The sequence below is a fragment of the Callorhinus ursinus genome, unplaced genomic scaffold (assembly GCF_003265705.2).
Source record: "Callorhinus ursinus isolate GAN/ISIS: 27379988/994484 unplaced genomic scaffold, GSC_fseal_2.0 scaffold4, whole genome shotgun sequence".
In the NCBI taxonomy this organism is placed as follows: Eukaryota; Metazoa; Chordata; class Mammalia; order Carnivora; family Otariidae; genus Callorhinus; species Callorhinus ursinus.
In genome coordinates, this window is record NW_027397066.1 from 44917285 (window position 1) to 44922410 (window position 5126).

Genomic DNA, 5126 nt, shown 5'->3' on the forward strand with positions numbered 1-5126 from the left:
TCTGAAAAGACTTCTTACCTCAAATAGACATTGTTTGTACAGCCATTGAACAAAGTGGCTCATCAGATCCAGAGGAGTAAAAGATGTTTTTGGGAATGGGGCCACTGGGGCTGAAGGAAAAACCAAGGGAAGACTGTGGAGATTTTGAGAGATGTGGAAAGAACACCAGACTGGCTGGAAATCTGAGCCTCTGGATCCTCGTTCCAGCTGTACCCTAACTTGAGTGCAAACCTGCGCAAGCCAAATACTTGCAGGCCTATCTTCTTTCATCTATAAAATGAGAGCTTGGACCCCTAAGATCTCTTCTAGTTGTGAGATTTTTGTGGTCCGCATACCATCCCAAAGGAGAACTCTTGGGAGGAAGAACAATGACAAAGGCCAGAGTAAAGAGATAGAATGCAGGGGATGGGCAGGGCAATGGAGATGACAGCTTTGCAGGGAGGGGGGTGTGGCTTATATTTAAACCACAGGCACACAGAGCTCCACTGGAGGCTCAACAGACTGTTAGGGGCACCAAGGAAAATCCAACTAGAGACTGGTGTGTGAAACTAGGGGTGTGCTAGGAATACAATATGCAGAAGAGGTGGAAGGGAGATTTCCAACAAGAAGGCACAGCACAGGGACCAGGGATCCAGGAGCATTTCTTTATTCCTTCAAAAATAATTATTAAAAAGGGAATATTTTAGGGGAGATTCAAAGAGGCAGGCTAGCATTGAGCATGAGGGACGTCTATGATGGGTACTGAACTGGGGGTACTGATATGTGTAAGGGGTGTCCCCACTTTGAAAGACTGCAAAAACCACGCTGAGATCCCTCAACCATTCATTTCACAAACTCTTGTTGAACAATGACCTGTTATAGGCACTGGAGATAAAGAACAATTTCTCTTCTGGAGCTTAAGTTCTCTCTCTCTCTCTCTTTTTTTTTAAGATTTTATTTATTTATTTGGCAGAGAGATACAGAGAGAGAACAAGTAGGCAGAGAGGCAGGCAGAGGCAGAGGGAGAAGCAGGCTCCCTGCTGAGCAGGGAGCCCGATGCAGGGCTCGATCCCAGGACCCTGGGATCATGACCTGAGCCGAAGGCAACCGCTTAACCGACTGAGCCACCCAGGCGCCCCGGAGCTTAAGTTCTAGTAAGGAAAGAAAATAAATAAGGTAAATAAAATGCACAGCATGCTAGTTAGTGATAAATGCTAATAAAAACACCAGGGAAGGACAACAGGTTTGGATGCAAAGGGGAGGGGGCTGTAATTCTAAAAGCTTGGTAAATGAGAAGATGACATCTGAATCAGGAGGGGCAGGAATGAGCAGCATGGATAGAGGGTACTGGACAGTGTTTCCGAAAAGGAACAGCAAGCAGAACGAGGAACCGCAATTGGGCTTCAAGGAGGCCAGTGGTGCTGGGGGGAAGAGGAACAAGGGGAGAGTAGTTCAAAGTATGTTCTGGGCTCTGGGAGAGGGCAGGAGGGAGCCCAGCTTATTCTGGAGTTCCCTTGTTTCACCTCCCTTCCTTCTCTCAGCATTTAGGGGACATCTCTGTGCCTCAAGCTGCAGATACTGTAGTGGATAAGACATTGCTTTCCAGTTGTCAGAACCAGAACAGAAGGTCAGGGTCCAGCTGGAAGCAAGGATAGATGATCTTGCACTGAGTAGAGCTAGACCAGGCCTCAGATCCTTGTCTTCAGACAACACCAATTTTTAAGCCAGTATGGCTCAAGGCTACTGGTGGGTCTCCGTGGAGGGCAAAAGAGAACCACAGAGAAGAAACTAGGGATGCCAGTGCATTGAACTTAAAATATATATAATTGTACTAGGAAAAACTACACATGATTTGAAATTTCAAACAGAATAAAAAGTACCCTAGGCGTCTAAGCTGCTGAGATCTTTAGACATCACAGTCCAACCTCTTCATTTTACAGGGAAAACTCAAGAGACGTGATTTATTAAAGCGACACAGGGGAGAAGCAGCTCTCCAGCCTGTCTGGCCTCTGCTCGCTCACTCTTTTTCTTCTTTTCCTACCTTCCTTCCTCTCTCTCTCTCTCACTCTCTCTCTCTCTTTTTTTAACTTGATGAAACAAGGACTCAAAAAATTGGCTTAAGACTCAAAGTTGTTCCTTTCCACGGAAATCTTTAGTAAAAGGCAAAATACTTCTATGATCTGAAGAGAAACCAAGAGTATCCAGTGCACTTTCTATCACAAAAAAAATCTTTTTTTACTCTCACTAAAAGTTTCAGAATAAGGTTATAGAGAAGGGAAAGCAGTATTTTTTAAGTTGTCTTTTAAGTTCACTTGAACTCAGTGTGAAATAGAAATTGGGCTAACTCACAGCAAAAACTTCAGAGCCAGAGTTCAGTCCCTGCAGAATCAATCACATGGGGAGGAGATTCCTGGTAGGGTGAACAGTGACAGGTACTACTGAAAATGCAGAGAGCGTGGGAGAAACTCCCAAAACGTTAGTCCTTGACACACCAATGTCTTCCCTTTGGCTGGTGACCCCAAATGAGTAGATGTGAAATCTTTTAACATCATAATGGAGATGTTGTACCCCAATTTTCAGTCACAAATCTTGAGTTATGTAACACGTAAAGCAGATAATTGAACTTCAGTGTAACATTCATGTGGGTTCAGCCAAACTATGCTCTTTTCTAGAGGAAAAAAAATGAAACATGGTTAGGAATAAAAAGCACACGAAAGCAGAAAAACATTATACCAAACTTTTGAAGTAAATCTCCAGAGAAAACATTATTAAGAACATATGATAATTAAAATTTAAAAATTGATGAATTAAATATATAGGAAAGAATCCATAGTCTCAAAATAAGAAAACCAGAACTTATTCACATGTCAAAGTCTTTATCTTGCAGAAGATCTTAAATTTTGGATGCAGCAAATTATACAGTCTCTTGAAAAATAATTAAGAATTCAAGGTCATAGCACTAGCTTCCACCCACCCCCACCAAGGAAATTTTCTATTGATTTGTAACTTGGCCTTGAATTTGACCTGTGGCCTTCATGTCATGATAATTTGGGTCACTCTGAATATGCCATCTCTTGAACAAGGGCCTCTGCTAATTTTAAATGAATGCAGCTGCCAATTTGCCATTCTTTTTTTGCATCACAATATGTGGGAATAAATTCACAATTAATAAAACATATCCAGGAAGCAGTCAGGCTGAGGAAATGAAGGACATTTATCTAGTAAGTTTAAAAAGAGATGTTTCATTTTTGCCTTTTTGGATATAAAAAAAGGGAAAGAAAACAGTTTATGCCTTTGAGGGCTTTGACAGAGGCCAGAATTGTTCCCTGGGCTACAGCACCTAGAAAAGCCATGCAACTCAAATTAGATTTTAGTTAAAAAGAAGAAAGAAAGAATAAATGTAGACAAGTTTGTAGCAGTTTTCTTTCTTTCTTTCTTTCCCTTTCTTTCTCTTTCTTTCTCTTTCTTTCTCCTTCCTTACTTCTTTCCTTTTTTCTTCCCTCCCTTCCTCCTTTCCCTCCCTTCCTCCTCTCCTCTCTGTCTCTGTTTCTCTCCCTCCCTCCTTTCATTTCTTTCTCTTTGGTTCAATGTAAATGAATACCTCTCAAGTTTGATTCACAAGGGAGGGCTTGCATTTGATATTAGGTGACCGGACCCTTGGTGATTAAGCCCTTAGGGCCTTTAAAACATTTTGCATCTGAAGCTGCATTAATTAATAATATACTGTCCTAATATGGGGAGACAAGGGTCCTACTGGGGTGTAGACTAGGAAAGTGAGGAGTGTGGAAGCTGTGTCAGTAAGAGAAACAAGTGAAGGAACTTGAAACAGAAGGGGCTGGGGGAGCTGGAGGAGGAGTTAGGCAAGTCTCAGCTGATGGGTTTTTGAGCTTGCTGTTTTCACTGTGTAGAATGTTCCTTCCCCTACTTTCCACCTGTTGAAATTCTCCTAATTCTGTAAGAGAAGATTGGATAATCACCTACTGTGAAAAGTATCTAGATCCTCTTAGCTAGGAACCATCTCCCTACTCTGAACCTCCGTAGCACTTGCTGCTACGTCTATTTTAATTCTAGTGATAGTCCAGCTTATCTAGATCAGGTTGGTGAGGGCCTTGAACGCTACACTAAGTGGTTTAAGGAAACCATTAAATTTTTGAGGATGGGCATGATTTAGAGTTCAAAGGCAGACTAATAAGGCATTTCTGGTGTAAACAGAAGGTAAAGGGTACATGAGACTATGTTCTCTCTCTCTCTTTCTCTTTTAAAAGCATATTACTGTGCGCCAGGTATTATGCATGGTTACTCCACTTTATAAACGGGGAAGCCAGGTTACTCTCCCACACGTGGTGACCAGACAGCTTCCATGTCCTCACCACCTGCTTTACCGTCCTGTAAATCTGAGGATAATTGCTCCACTGAAATCGTGTTTTGAAGGCTCAGGAATGACCTGCTACCTGCCATGTCTATGGACTTGGACTTGTCCCCACAGTTCTGAGTCCATGATCTTCCCGAGACGTTTTCTTCTCAAAGCTCACGAACTGACTGCATTTTCCTCTTATTGTTTAAAATTTGGGATGCATTTTACCGCGTGAGCTTAACGAAGCTTAATTAGTTAAGGGTGGCTATGGGTGGAGATTTCAAGAGATTCTAAAGGGTATTTTCGAGCGCTTTAGACTTGAAAGGCGAGTGACAATAGTACTAAAGAGAACGGTCAAAGCCTGCAGATTTTTCTTTTAACAGCTCTATTCTCATCCTTGCACGCCAGGGCTAGGGGGCAACTCTTCTGTTGTTTGTTTATGAAAGAAATCAAGAAAGGGACCGGGGCTCGTCTCTTTTTTGACCTAAGGGCAACAGTGAGGGGCCGGGCGGATTAGGTGCGGCTCCCCCTAGGCGCGCCCACAGCCCAGCCCGGGCCCATAACAACCCCCTTCGCCAAGGGGCGGGGCGCGCCGGGCGGCCACGCGCGCGGGCGGCGGAGTGGGCGTGTCCCGCGGGCGCGCGCGGGCGGTGGAGGGGGCGTGTCCCGCGGGCGGCGGCGGCGGCGGCGGCGGCGGCGCGGGCTGGGTGCGCGGCGCAGCCTCCTGTGCTGGAATGTGCGGCTCCCGCGAGCTCGCGGCGCCTCAGCAGAGCAAGCGCCGCCGAGGCCCCGG

General features: G+C 44.6%; 1 non-coding gene across 1 annotated transcript; it reads right to left on the bottom strand.

Moving 5' to 3' along the window:
- Positions 1–2063: 2063 nt before the first annotated feature.
- Positions 2064–2178, bottom strand: LOC112836190 (U5 spliceosomal RNA). Its single transcript, XR_003211417.1, has one exon. It is a non-coding gene; the product is annotated as a U5 spliceosomal RNA (small nuclear RNA).
- Positions 2179–5126: the final 2948 nt, after the last annotated feature.